Source organism: Manis pentadactyla, chromosome 8, assembly GCF_030020395.1.
Source record: "Manis pentadactyla isolate mManPen7 chromosome 8, mManPen7.hap1, whole genome shotgun sequence".
In the NCBI taxonomy this organism is placed as follows: domain Eukaryota; kingdom Metazoa; phylum Chordata; class Mammalia; order Pholidota; family Manidae; genus Manis; species Manis pentadactyla.
In genome coordinates this window covers 34,300,028-34,315,900 of record NC_080026.1, presented here as the reverse complement: position 1 = coordinate 34,315,900, position 15,873 = coordinate 34,300,028, and the positions used below count along the sequence as shown (strand labels likewise).

General features: G+C 37.1%; 1 protein-coding gene across 1 annotated transcript in view; it reads right to left on the bottom strand.

Annotated features, from left to right (window-relative positions):
- DARS1 (aspartyl-tRNA synthetase 1) overlaps window positions 1-15,873 on the bottom strand; it is a 101,101-nt gene that overhangs the window by 54,845 nt on the left and 30,383 nt on the right. The window lies entirely within an intron of this gene.

Here is a 15,873-nt window from a genome sequence, read left to right as displayed (position 1 = left end):
GTGAAAATGTAAGTATGCCACTTTGCAGCTCCATCCTTGGTATGCAGTAATAGTTAGCTACTATTGCTGTTGTTATATTTTAAGCAAATCTGCTATTCCCCCTGTACATCAGATAGGGTAACTGCTGGTAACCACTGGACCACACCTTTACTTAGGTGCCCTGCATCCTAGTAAATATAAAAATTCACACTACATACTGGAAAGCTTGTCAAGATAAAGCAAGGGCAGTCATTACACTGAATTTTAATTATAGATTAAGTTTCTTAAATATTAAAAGCATTTCATGTGCAATGAAAGTCCAGGTGTGTGTGTGGCAGAGGGGCTTTTCTCCATGACTCTTTATCTAAAACATATATGACACCCATTACAGAGGTCACTGAAGAGTATCCCATCAGTGCATATAATCTATTCAATACCCAAGATGAAGATGGAAGGTTAATGGCATAACCTTTGTGTGAATAGTGGTTTTTACTTTTCATTTCATGTTGTTTTAGGTTACACAGATTTTAGCCCTGTAAGTGCTTTATTATACTGGATTATCACAAAAAGGCCTAAAATATGTAAGAAAACCTATATATTGATACATGCTTATTATTACTTGTTAGTAGTAGGGATGAACTTGCAAGTCTATGATGACAAAAATTGTAAGTTTAGATAGTCACAGCTCATATTCTTCAAAACTATTCCCATTTTTATTCCTATTTGATTCCTTCTTCACTCCTCCCCACCCTTAAAATCAATGGTGAAAAAAACACTACTTTAAGCTTTTCTTCCTGCATATATACATATTCTAATATTAACAAAACTATTAAAATTTTAACATGCACAGAAACTTGAGTATTAAGGGTTTTCAGCAAATAGGCAACAAATCTGTTAGCTTCCTGGTTGTCAGAGATTTGTTGAGTCTTACTATATTCAATGAGAAATGTGTTCCACAGAGCTACGTAACCATCCACATTCAAAGTAATAACTTTTAAATTTTGGGAAAGGTGTAATAAAAGGTTAGTTAGCAAAGAGGCCAGGCTATAAAGTTACTACACACTAATTTTTCGATAATGGACCAACAAAAGGTATTTCAATGATGTAAATCAAGTATACAATTCATTGAGGCAAAAAATTCGCAAAGCCCAAACATGAAAACCATATATTTGCCAGTTAAATCAAACCTCACCCTAAACACATGACTTATGTAACTATTTGAAAATATAATAAACCACCTTTTGATAATAAAAATCTGTATTCCAATTCTAAGGTAGGCATAAGCTTGGTTCATATGTCAAGTTACTTCTTTCAATTACGGTACATTAGTACCACACTCAATCTCAGACTTTTATAAGATTTCCCAGGCAAGTAGAAATAAAGATGTTTAAAGGAGCTCTAAAGAATGAATTAAAACTAGCACACAGTGAACAATTTATGAAGTCATGTGGCTGGTTAGTGAGAAGTCAAGTCTCTGGGCTCTCTGGCCTTCTACTAATGCCCAGCTGCCCACTGGCACTTTGTAAAATCAAAGATTTAAATCATTCTAGTAGTTCTATGACTACTGACTTTGTGAACCTACTTTTCTTCACTTAAATCCCTAAGTTTAAAATAGGCTTGGTAAGAATAAAGTATTACTCAAAATGGCACTCAAACTACTATACGGGTTCTCTTTAGTGGAATAATGTCAGAGATTTTCAGTGAGCACTTCAGTTAGCTTTATCACAGTATTTAAATACCTACAAGTATAAAACCAGTATAAATATCTTATGCTTATAGCCTGTAAATCAAAATGAATTTTTAAAGATAAAAACAAATATTAAAAACAACAAAATTCAAATGAACAAAATTACAGTTTACTGAAACTATACTACTGACATTTGGTTTACTATATAAAGCTGTAGCCTCAGATCCAGTTCTTTATTTAATATTCCTGTATTTTTACTTTAATGTTAGTAATGTGAAGATTGCCTGTTCACATAAAATTTACATAAAACATTAACTTTGATGTTGGTTCAGGATAATCATGCTTCACAATTAACCAAAAACATTTTGCAAAGAATACAACAATGACAGTGTAAGAAAAGTATCACTGGATAATTTTTATAAAACTGTCTTGTTCATGGGCAGGTTAATAATGTAGCACTGTCCACTAAAATTTGAATCAAATGGGTATCTAATCTGATAACTACTAGAATTGGGAATAAAACTTTTCCTTACACGGAAATTATACTATTAGTAATCTGTTGTCCCTCTACAGACAAAAAAAGGATGAAAAAAATCTGCTTGAATGGCACACATTTTTAAAAAGTTCAGAATGCCTCTGAACTATCAAGTACCACTAGTAACCCAACTCATTAAGCTTGTGTCACTATTCAAACTACAGTGAAATCTTCATTTGTTTAGAACACGGTTGTCACTTGGCTTCAGTTCTCATGGACACAACCGTAAATATGACAATAAATGTTAATGAACTACGGAATTCAGTAGGTCCCCGTTAGTTAGCCTTTAAAATGATATGGAGTAATACACTTATAAACTTTGAGTTAATCATCAAAATGTACACTAAAATTTTTAAAAATATAAACTTCCAGGTTTCCTAAGAACACATTTGTGGACCCCAAAGAAATGAAAAGAGAAACCAGTCAATGAGGATCATGAAGGACAAAGAATTTAATGAATAAAGCCATAGCCTTTGACAAGAAGTAAAGTAAGGAGAGGTCATTGCATATATAGAGGGTCTACTCAATCTGAAGAGTGTATTGGTAAGTACTGGGAAATAACACTGTAGTGAGGGAACAAGCAGGTAGAATTAACACTGGACATGGTTGAAAACAGGAAGTCATTAAAGATTTTAGATAAAAATAGCACTTATAAAGAAACTTTGGCAAGTATGGATTTAAGTAAGGAACAAAATGAGCTTGTATCTCTCTATAAATATTAGTTTAATAAATACTTGGACAATCTTGTCCTAACCCAACTAACATGTGGCAGAAATTATAGAAAACAACACTAAAAAGAGACAAAAATTTTTTGAAGCCAAGTATTTAGAGAGACAAACAGAAGACTTTTCTCTCACAAATTTTTAAAACTTTTAGTAAATATAGTATTACTTTCATTCTGGTGCCATATCTGAAAAGTCGATTATCCTTTATGCTTCAAAGCACAAAAGTCCATGTGAACTTACATTAAGGTACCATGTAACAATAACAAGCGAATATAGTTAGAACACAGTGGTTATAAAAATTCTTACTTTTCCCCTACACTGTTAGTGGGAATGTAAATTAGGTCAACCATTGTGGAAAGCAATATAGAGGTTCCTTAAAAAACTAAAAATAGAAATACCATTTGACCCAAGAATTCAACTCCAAGGAATTTATGTGAAGAAAATAAGATAAAAGATTCAAAAAGACATATGCACCCCTAGGTTTACTGCAGCACTATTTACAATAACCAAGATATGGAAACAACCTAAGTGCCAAGTGCCCATCAACAGATCAATGGATAAAGAAGTTGTGATACATATACACAATGCAGTATTATTCAGCCGTAAGAACAAAACAAATCCTACCATTTGCAACAACATGGATGGAGCTAGAGGGTATTATGCTCAATGAAATAAGCCAGGAAGAGAAAGACAAGTATCAAATGATTTCACTCATCTGTGGAGTATAACAACAAAGCAAAACTGACGGAACAAAACAGCAGCAGACTCACAGACTTGAAGAAGGGACCAGCGGTTAACAAAGGGAAAGGGGATGGGGAGGAAGGGAGAAGGGAATTCAGGGGTATTATGATTAGCACACATAATGTAGGGGGGGCATGGGAAAGGCATTATAGCACCCAGAAGACAAGTAGTGACTCTATAGCATCTTAATACACTGATGGACAGTGACTGCAATGGGAAATGTGGGGGGAGACTTGATAATATGGGTGAATGTAGTAACCACAGTGCTGCTCATGTGAAACCTTCATAAGATTGTATATCAATGATACCATAATAATGATAAAAAAAAAATTCTTAATTTTCACCTACCAATGTCAGACAGAAGAACTTATTTTTACGGTTATTTATTCATTCATTTATTTATTTTTAGAATTTTTTATTAAGGTATTATTGATATACACTCTCATGAAGGTTTCACATGAAAAAACAATGTGGTTACTACATTTACCCATATTATCAAGTCCCCACCCATACCCCAATGCATTTATGGTTATTTATTATTTAATAATCTTATACCTTAGATTTTTGTTTTACCTAAGTGCTATCTCACAAAACAGCACTGCCAGAGCAGACCTCAAAGACAAACGTACGAAAGCTACCTTAATCTTATTTTCACAATGGAACCAATGCACATCCATTTTAAATAAAACACTGTTTTATGTTCAGCCTAACCAGTAAAGTTTTAGGGAAAGGATTTTGAAGGGTGAAGAAAAAACCAACACATCTTTTTTCCAAAACATTCTTAAATTTCTTTAGTATTTCTATTACAGCTTCTCTTGATTTATTACTATTCATGAGTAGAACAGATAATTTTCAAGGTAAAATTTTTCTGTTCTCCATTTTCTTCTTTAAAAATTGGCACTTTGACTATAACATCTTACACTGGTGTTCTGTTAGAAAGGACATGTGCCTTAGACTTGTATTATCAAGCAAGATAGCATTTCTGTATTACCTTAGGAGTTTATTCCCCAATCACATAAAAAAAACCAAGCTGAATGATCTATCAGGAGCATGAAATCACGTCCTAGGAAAATGATCTGAACAACCACAAAAATTAAAAACTCATTGCTTTTTTTCTTTTTTCTTGTGTAATGATGCTATATTTTTATTTTCAAATTATGTTGTCCACAGATAGTTGTCTTGGCTATTACTGGAGATAATATTTGTAATAGCTAACATCTATTCAACATTTACTATTTGCCAGATACTTTTCTTATTAAAAAATCATTATAAAACCTTTGTAATGGAAGTATCAGTATATATATTTTCTAATTTTTAAATTTTGATATCATTAATGTACAATTACTTGAACATTATGGTTACTAGACTCCCCCCATTATCAAGTTCCCCCCACATACTCCATTACAGTCACTGACCAACAGTGTAGTAAGATGCTATAGAATCATTACTTATCTTCTCTGTATATACTGCCTTTTCCGTGTCCCCCCCGCCACCTACATTATGTGTGCTAATCGTAATGCCCCATATTCCCCCTTATCGTTTCCTTCCCACTCACCCTCCCCAGTCCCTTTCCCCTTGGTTAACTGTTAGTCCATTCTTGGGTTCTGTGAATCTGCTGCTGTTTTGTTCCTTCAAAAAACTCACTGTTTTTATGAGACTTTTTTTCATAAGGAAGCAAAAGTTATTAACAGATTTACTCTTTTTTTTTCATTTTTTAAATTTTGTTATAATTAATCTACAATTACATGAAGAACATTATGTTTACTAGGCTCTCCCCTACCCCAAGTCCCCCCTACAAACCCCATTACAGTCACTGTTCATCAGCATAGTAAGATGTTGTAGAATCACTACTTCTCTTCTCTGTGTTGCAAAGCCCTCCCCTTTCCCCACCCCCCACATTATACATTCCAATCATAATACCCCCTTTCTTCTTCCCTGCCCTTGTCCCTCCCTACCCTCCCATTCTCCCCAGTCTCTTTCCCTTTGGTAATTGTTAGTCCATTCTTGGGTTCTGTGATTCTGCTGCTGTTTTGTTCCTTCAGTTTTTCTTTTGTTCTTATACTCCACAGATGAGTGAAATCATTTGCTATTTGTCTTTCTCTGCTTGGCTGATTTCACTGAGCATAATACCCTCTAGCTCCATCCATGTTGTTGCAAATGGTAGGATTTGTTTTCTTCTTATGGCTGAATAATATTCCGTTGTGTATATGTACCACATCTTTATCCATTCATCTACTGATGGACACTTAGGTTGCTTCCATTTCTTGGCTATTGTAAACAGTGCTGCGATAAACATAGGGGTGCATCTGTCTTTTTCAAACTGGAGTGCTGCATCCTCAGGGTAAATTCCTAGAACTGGAATTCCTGGGTCAAATGGTAAGTCTATTTTGAGCATTTTGAGGAACCTTCATATTGCTTTCCACAATGGTTAAACTAATTTACATTCCCACCAGCAGTGTAGGAGGGTTCCCCTTTCTCCACAACCTCGCCAACATTTGTTGTTGTTTGTCTTTTGGATGGTAGCCATCCTTACTGGTGTGAGGTGATATCTCATTGTGGTTTTAATTTGCATTTCTCTGATAACTAGCGATGTGGGGCATCTTTTCATGTGTCTGTTGGCCATCTGAATTTCTTCTTTGGAGAACTGTCTGTTCAGCTCCTCTGCCCATTCTTTAATTGGATTGTTCACTTTTGGTTTGTTGAGGTGTGTGAGCTCTTTATCTATTTTGGATGTCAAGCCTTTATCGGATCTGTCATTTACGAATATATTCTCCCATACTGTAGGGTACCTTTTTGTTTTATTGATGGTGTCCTTTGCTATACAGAAGCTTTTCAGCTTGATATAGCCTCACTTGTTCATTTTTGCTTTTGTTTTCCTTGCCTGTGGAGATATATTCATGAAGAAGTCACTCATGTTTATGTCCAAGAGATTTTTGCCTATTTTTTCCCCAAGTTTTACGGTTTCATGACTACATTCACGTCTTTGATCCATTTTGAATTTGCTTTTGTGTATGGGGTTAGACAGTGATCCAGTTTCATTCTCTTACATGTAGCTGTCCAGTTTTGCCAGCACCATCTGCTGAAGAGACGGTCATTTCCCCATTGTATGTCCATGGCTCCTTTATCGAATATTAATTGACCATATATGTTTGGGTTAATGTCTGGAGTCTCTAATCTGTTCCACTGGTCTGTGGCTCTGTTCTTGTGCCAGTACGAAACTGTCTTGATTACTATGGCTTTGTAGTAGAGCTTGAAGTTGGGGAGTGAGATATCCACCACTTTATTTTTCTTTCTCAGGATTGCTTTGGCTATTCGGGGTCTTTAGTGTTTACATATGAATTTTTGAACTATTTGTTCCAGTTCATTGAAGAATGTTGTTGGTAATCTGATAGGGATTGCATCAAATCTGTATATTGCTTTGGGCAGAATGGCCATTTTGACAATATTAATTCTTCCTAGCCAAGAGCATGGGATGAGTTTCCATTTGCTAGTGTCCTCATTAATTTCTCTTAAGAGTTTCTTATAGTTTTCAGGGTATAGGTCTTTCACTTCTTTGGTTAGGTTTATTCCTAGGTATTTTATTCTTTTTGATGTAATTGTGAATGGAATTGTTTTCCTGATTTCTCTTTCTATTGGCTCATTATTAGTGTATAGGAAAGCCACAGATTTCTCTGTGTTAATTTTGTATCCTGCAACTTTACTGTATTCTGATATCAGTTCTAGTAGTTTTGGAGTGGAGTCTTTAGGGTTTTTTTATGTACAAGATCATGTTATCTGCAAATAGTGACAGTTTAACTTCTTCTTTACCAATCTGGATTCCTTATATTTCATTGTTTTGTCTAATTGCCGTGGCTAGGACCTCCAGTACTATGTTAAATAACAGTGGGGAGAGTGGGCATCCCTGTCTTGTTCCCGATCTCAGAGGAAAAGCTTTCAGCTTCTCGCTGTTCAGTATGATGTTGCCTGTGGGTTTACTGTATATGGCCTTTATTATGTTGAGGTACATGACCTCTGTACCCATTTTGTTGAGAGTTTTTATCATGAATGGATGTTGAATTTTGTTGAATGCTTTTTCAGCATCTATGGAGATGATCACGTGGTTTTTGTCTTTCTTTTTGTTTATGTGGTGGATGATGTTGATGGATTTTTGAATGTTGTACCATCCTTGCATCCCTGGGATGAATCCCACTTGGTCGTGGTGTATGATCCTTTTGATATATTTTTGAATTCGGTTTGCTAATATTTTATTGAGTATTTTTGCATCTACGTTCATCAGGGATATTGGTCTGTAATTTTCTTTTTTGGTGGGGTCTTTGCCTGGTTTTGGTATTGGGGTGATGTTGGCTTCATAGAATGAGTTTGGGAGTATTCCCTCGTCTTGTATTTTTTTGAAAACTTTAAGGAGAATGGGTATTACATCTTCTCTGTATGTCTGATAAAATTCCGAGGTAAATCCATCTGGCCCGGGGTTTTTTTTCTTGGATAGTTTTTTGATTACCACTTCAATTTCTTTGCTGGTAATTGGTTTGTTTAGATTCTGGGTTTCTTCCTCGGTCAGTTTTGGAAGGTTGTATTTTTCTAGGAAGTTGTCCATTTCTTCTAGGTTTTCCAGCTTCTTAGCATATAGGTTTTCATAGTAGTCTCTAATAATTCTTTGTATTTCTGTTGGGTCCATCGTTATGTTTCCTTTCTCATTTCGGATTCTGTTGATGTGTGTTGATTCTCTTTTTCTCTTAATAAGTCTGGCTAGAGGCTTATCTATTTTGTTTATTTTCTCAAAGAACCAGCTCTTGGTTTCATTGACTTTTTCTATTGTTTTATTCTTCTCAAGTTTATTTATTTCTTCTCTGATCTTTATTCTGTCCCTCCTTCTGCTGACTTTAGGCCTCATTTGTTCTTCTTTTTCCAATTTTGATAATTGTCACATTACACTATTCATTTGGGTTTGTTCTTCTTTCTTTAAATATGCCTGGATTGCTATATACTTTCCTCTTAAGACTGCTTTCGCTGCATCCCAGAGAAGTTGGGGCTTTGTGTTGTTGTTGTCATTTATTTCCATATATTGCTGGATCTCCATTTTAATTTGGTGGTTGATCCATTGACTATTTAGAAGCGTGTTGTTAAGCCTCCATGTGTTTGTGAGCCTTTTTGTTTTCTTTGTACAACTTATTTCTAATTTTATACCTTTGTGGTCTGAGAAGTTGGTTGGTAGGATTTTAATCTTTTTGAATTTACTGAGGCTCTTTTTGTGGCCTAGTATGAGGTCTATTCTGGAGAATGATCCATGTGCACTTGAGAAGAATGTGTATCCTGCTGCTTTTGGGTCTAGAGTTCTATAGATGTCTATTAGGTCCATCCATTCTAGTGTGTTGTTCAGTGCCTCTGTGTCCTTGCTTATTTTCTGTCTGGTGGATATGTCCTTTGGAGTGAATGGTGTGTTGAAGCCTCCTAGAACAAATGCATTGCAGTCTATTTCCTCCTTTAGTGCTGTTACTATTTGTTTCACATATGGTGGTGCTCCTGTGTTGGGTGCATATATATTTATAATGATTATATCTTCTTGTTGGACTAAGCCCTTTATCATTATGTAATGTCTTTCTTTCTCTCTTGTTACTTTCTCTGTTTTGAAGTCTATTTTGTCTGATACTAGTACTGTAACACCTGCTTTTTTCTCCCTATTGTTTGCATCAAATGTCTTTTTCCATCCCTTGACTTTAGTCTGTGCATGTCTTTGGGTTTGAGGGGAGTCTCTTGTAAGAAGCATATAGATGGGTCTTGTTTTTTAATCTATTCAGTGACTATGTCTTTTGATTGATGCATACAGTCCATTTACATTTAGGGTGATTATCGATAGGTATGTACTTATTGCCATTTCAGGCTTTAGATTCATGGTTACCAAAGGTTCCAGATTACTTTCCTTACTATCTAAGAGTCTAACTTAACTCACTTAGTATGCTGTTACAAACACAATCTAAAGGTTCTTTTCTATTCCTCCACCTTTTTCTTCCTCCTTCATTCTTTATTTATTAGGTATCAAATTCTCTACTTTTTGTCTATCCCTTGATTGACTTTGGGGATAGTCCATTTAATTTTGCATTTGCCTCGCAATCAGCTGCTCCACCCTCCCTACCATGATTTTACTACTTCTGGTGGCAGCTATTCAACCCTAGGAACATTTCCATCTATAGCAGTCCCTCCAAAATAGACTGCAGAGATGGTCTGTGGGAGGTAAATTCTCTCAGCTTTTGCTTATCTGTTAATTGTTTAATCCCTCCTTCAAATTTAAATGATAATCTTGCTGGATAAAGTAATCTTGGTTCCAGGCCCTTCTGCTTCATGGCATTTAATACATCATGCCACTCCCTTCTGGCCTGTAAGGTTTCTGCTGAGAAGTCTGATGTTAGTCTGATGGGCTTTCCTTTGTATGTGATCTTATTTCTGCCTCTGGCTGCTTTTAACAGTCTGTTCTTATCCTTGATCTTTCCCATTTTAATTACTATGTGTTTTGGTGTTGTCTTCCTTAGGTCCCTTGTGTTGGGGGATCTGTGGATCTCCATGGATTGACAGACTATGTCCTTCCCCAGATTGGGGAAGTTTTCAGCAACTACCTCCTCAAAGACACTTCTATACCTTTCTCTCTCTCTCTTCTTTTTCTGGTATCCCTGTAATGCGAATATTATTCCGCTTGGATTGGTCACACAGTTCTCTCAGTATTCTTTCATTCTTGGAGATTCTTTTTGCTCTCTGTGCCTCAGCTTCTTTGTATTCCTCTTCTCTAGTTTCTATTCCATTTATTGTCTCCTCCCCCGTATCCAACCTGCTTTTAATACCCGCCATCGTGTTCTTCAACAACTGGATCCCTGACCTGAAATCATTCCTGAGTTCTTGGATGTCTTTCTGTACCTCCATTAGGATGTTGATGATTTTTATTTTGAACTCTCTTTCAGGAAGAGTCACGAGGTCCATATCATTTAAATCTTTCTCGGGAGTTGTAGTAACAATTTTACTCTGGACAAGGTTCCTTTGGCGTTTCATGTTTGTATATGGTGCCCTCTAGTGTCCAGAAGCTCTATTCTGGTGCTGCTGAGCCCCTGAAGCAATGTCGGGGGTCGCAGGGGAGTGGTACTGGTGCCTGGGGGGAGGAAAGAGCTGTTCCCCGCCTCCTGGCTCCTGTGCCTGTCTCCACTGCTTGAGCCAGTGGGCCAGCCACACAGGTATAAGTTTTTGTCCCAGAGCAGCTAGATATGATCTCTGCTTTCCACAAGCAGCTGGAATCCCAGTCTCCCCAGGAACTCTGCCTGTATTAACTTTCCAACCCAGTAGTCATGCGAGTCTCATGAAAGCACCGTGAAATGTAGGTTTGTGCTCCCAGCGCAGATCTCCGGAGCTAGGTATTCAGCAGTCCCAAGCCTTCCACTCCCTCCCTGCTCCGTTTCTCTTCCTTCTGCTGGGGAACTGGGGTGGGGGAGGGGCTCTGGTCCCGCTGAGCCACAGCTCTGTAACGTTACCCCGTTCGGTGAGGTCTGCTCTTTTCTCCAGGTGTGTGCAGTATGCTGTCGTCCTCTTTCCTGTTGCTCTCTCAGGATTAGTTGCACCAATTAAATTTTCTAATTGTATCCAGTTTTAGGAGGAAGCCTCTGTCTCTCCTCTCACGCCGCCATCTTTAATCCCATGGTTTCCAGACTCCAGATTTACTCTTAATTACTCAGGCTCAATACCTTAACATAATTAGTGCCAGAAGTTAAATAATTATAACCTAAGTAGCACATGTTAAGCCTATTGTATAAAACTGGCTCTATTCACTTGTATATAAACCATTAAAGGCTTTGTAATTTGAAACAGCTCTATTCAGAAACTATCTTTTCCCACATATGAGTAATTATATAAACTCCAGTTCTTTTTTTTTTTGTGAGGGCATCTCTCATATTTATTGATCAAATGGTTGTTAACGACAATAAAATTCTGTATAGGGGAGTCAATGCTCAATGCACAATCATTAATCCACCCCAATCTGTAATTACCAGCCATCTCCAGTGAAACCAAGAAAACCAGTTAGGCACCTTAGGCATTTGTGAAAACTTATCTATGATATGGTGGATATTGTCCAACTGAACTTGAACAGTCTGAGAGAAATCAGACAAATTAAAACAACCCATTCCTGGGGAATGTTCACATCCCTTATGTTCTTTTAACAGTAAATAGTCTGTAGTTGTAAGATTTTGGAGCACTACAATTTGCACTTCTCCTAATTCTTGGTTGAGTTCCAACAGTATAGATCCAGTCAAATTTGTTGTTTTACTATATGCACAGGCCAGCTTAGATATCTCCTTCATTCCCATGGCAAGTCCAGGAGCTGGTGGGATGAGTGCATCTACAGCTGTAGCAGTGCGTGGATCTTTGTTGGGGTTTTTTGATGATTATCTTCTGGCATGAGTCTTCCAGAGAGTGCTGATGTTGGAAGTTTTCTTTCATATCGTATCTTAGTTCATTTTCGGGGTAGCCCAATTAGGCTTTGATCCTCTGTATAAACACAAACAGACCCTTTGCCTACACTTTTATATGCCCTTTATACCCTTGTGTAGAAATCATTGGAGGTTACCACACAGGAACTGCCCTTTTTTTCCAGTTCTTTTTTAAGGGACTAAAAATAGGTATAAGTTCTTTGATTAAAAAAAAAAATTTAAGTCACAACTAAATTGTTAACCTAAATTACATCTAGATCTTGATTGAGTTTTACTTCAAGATTATGAAATCCAGGGTAATTACCTAGTCTTCCTTTGTTTAAAAGAAAGGTCACCCTTACAGTATCCCATTCAGGTGAAAACCTTTAATTTATATATTATGAAGGCATTAGGGAACTAAGTTCTGTTTGGGAGACCACATGCAAGTGGCTCTTTCAGTTGGTATGTTTTGGTTGACATATGATATGGTCAAATGCAGTTAGTCAAGTCCCAGGAGTTTATAAGAAGATCCAAAATTGTATTTGTGGACTACTTTAAGGTGTCTACTTCTAAATACATCAACATGAATTGACTGTCCTCTTGTCAGTAGAATTCCCATTAGGGAATATTAAGGATGAGTGGAATTTTCAAAAGATTTTTAGACTAGACTCTTTTCTTTAAGAATGTAACACTGAGATTATAAAACAGTTTAAAAGTATAACATTCTATATGAAACTGTCAGTTTCCTATATTAGCTTTCAGAACCAATTTAATATATAAAAGACAAAAGCCATAAAGGTTATTTGTTGAAGTTGGCTTTTTCCCAGTACTTTTCAGTATATTAAATATTTTAGCATATGTGTCTAGTTTCCAGGGGCTCTTCTGACAGAAGGCTCTGGGTAGATAAAGTTTCTCTCTAGGGACCAAGCTTATTTATGTCTCACTTCACAGGATATAGATTGACCTTAAAAGGCTAGATGACAAATACACCCCAAAAACATACACCCTTACAGACTATGAGATGAAACAGCAAACTTAATCACCAAAAATACAGGCAGAAGAGGTCAAAGTGACAGTCTCTGGGCACAAGGACTAGGAGATAGGGAGAGGTGGGACTACTGTACTAGTAACACTAATACTACTGAGTTTATCAGTGAATTGATGTGTAATTCATGGCACTGAGGTACACAGGGACATGGGACAAGCAGCATGATTAATTTTTCCTGCCTATGATGAAAATGCCAAGATACAAACAGTATAGTAAGAATAGGAGGGACTCCATCCTATGGCTAAGATTCTATTTTAAAAACCAGGGAGTGGATCACTACCATCCAAAAGACAAACAATAACAGCAAATGTTGGTGAGGTTGTGCAGAAAGGGGAACCCCCCCCTACACTGCTGGTGGGAATGTAAATTAGTTCAACCATTGTGGAAAGCAGTATGGAGGTTCCTCAAAATACTCAAAATAGAAATATCATTTGACCCAGGAATTCTACTTCTAGAAATTTACCCTAACAATGTAGCAGCCCAGTTTGAAAAAGACAGATGCACCCCTATATTTATCGCAGCACTATTTACAAAAGCCAAGAAATGAAAGCAACCTAAGTGTCCATCAGTAGATGAATGGATAAAGAAGATGTGGTACATATACACAATGGAATATTATTCAGCCATAAGAAGAAAACAAATCCGACCATTTGCAACAACATGGATGGGGCTAGAGTGTATTATGCTCAGTGAAATAAGCTAGGCAGAGAAAAACAAGTACCAAATGATTTCACTGATCTGTGGAGTGTAAGAACAAAGAAAAAACTGAAGGAACAAAATGGCAGCAGACTCACAGAACCCAAAAATGGACTAACAGTTACCAAAGGGAAAGGAACTGGGGAGGATGGGTGGGAAGGGAGGGATAACAGGGGGTCGGTGGGAGGAGGGGGAAGAAAGGGGGCATAACGATTAGCATGTATAATGTGTGGGAGTGGGCACAGGGTGGGCTGTGCAACACAGAGAAGACAAGTAGTGAATCTACAGCATCTTAGCACGTTGATGGACAGTGACTGTAATGGGGTCTGTTGGGGGGACTTGGTGAACGGGGGAGTCTAGTAAACATAATGTTCCTCATATAATTGTAGATTAATGATACAAAAAAAAAAAACCTACAAGAAAAAACCCCCAGGGAGTTAGGAGATACGATTCCTAATATTTAATGATAAGTAGCTAACAACTGACCCTATCTTAAGACAGTGCAAAGAGTCCTAAATGGTATGTTTCCAGTGCTTGAAGGTAACTTATGTTGGAGAGAACAGGACTAAGAAATTATTTGTGTTAAGTTTATCTTACAGGGTCTCTAGAGGACTGACTATGCATGATATAATGTCTCTCACCAGAGACAGACATCACGAGACCACATGTCAAGCCCACATTTCCCTCCTACCTTTGCCCTATTCTTGAAATACTTAAAAGACACAAATCCTAAACTTTAAGTGTGCCTCCTCTGAGGTTGCCTGTCCTCCCCTTTCTTCGAGTGTGTACTTAGCCTTAAATAAAGTCTTCTTGCTGCTCAATTTACTGCAATTTGTCTCTGTGCTCTTCCAGTGGTTGTCTTTATTACTTTGCTACTTCATTCAACTTTCTAGATTTAAGCACAAGTCTTCTTTCTTATACTTCATACCAGTAGGGAAGTAGAAGTTGCCAGAACATAAACTCACTCCAATCAGTGCTCCACGGCTCCCCCAAATCCTGGGGTGGTAAGGCCTTAGTTCCCAAACTGTGCAGCTTCAAGCAGACATTGGGTGCTAGGTGACCCTGGTTTCAGGAGTTGGCAGGGGATCTGCCCTATGCCAAGCAGGAGTTCAATGAGCTTCCCTTTCCTCCCTCTGCTCTTCCTTGCTCTCTACAGCCTGTACGGTTGCTGCCATTTCACTACTACTCTCGCTTTAATGAATTCCTTCTTCCTTACCCACACACATCTGACTTCTTTCTCAAAGTCAGGAACCCTCCCCCATCCAGGTTTAGGTTTCACCTAGTGCACAGGGAGAGAACTCCCCACATGCAGCTACCTGACAACAGCACTGGAGTTTTTAAACCAGAGTGTAGACATTGCTGTGATACAATAAAACTAAATTTGGTAAATGAATCTCTATACCAAAACCAGTTGCTAAAAATACAGTCTATAAAATACTGTGCTGGAGAAGTCAGGGAAAGCCCAAACATAAATTAGGATGTTAAATTACATCACTTTTTAGTTTCCTTTTAGTTGTGAAATAATTATATATATCTACATTAACTCATCTTTGAAAGCATACATCTAAAGAGCAGAGATAAAAATTGATAGAAAAAATAAAACATTTACTCTAAATTATTATTTATTTTAGGAAACATTTATGGCTATGAAGTACTCCATTACTTAAAATGTAAAGATCGTCCATTTTTTCAAGTCTTCTTTGATCATTATGGAAATAACTTTGACAGAAACATGTTAATACAACTAGCCACATCAACAATTATCACCTTAAAGCTACAGCATGCACAGCCACTACACTATCTCTATATCCTGCCTCTTGCAAATTGAACAAAACAAAATGCTTCTACAGAACTCTGAGCCAGACAGCAAGACTTGTTGTGGTTGGGGAGAAGCTATTTTTCCTTTTTTTTTTTTTAAATCTTTATGGTATCAAGTGTCAAAGTTAAAAGTTTTAACAGGTTATTTACTTCCTTGAGGAAGGAATCATTTGCAAAACTACATTCTTTCGTTTTAAACACTT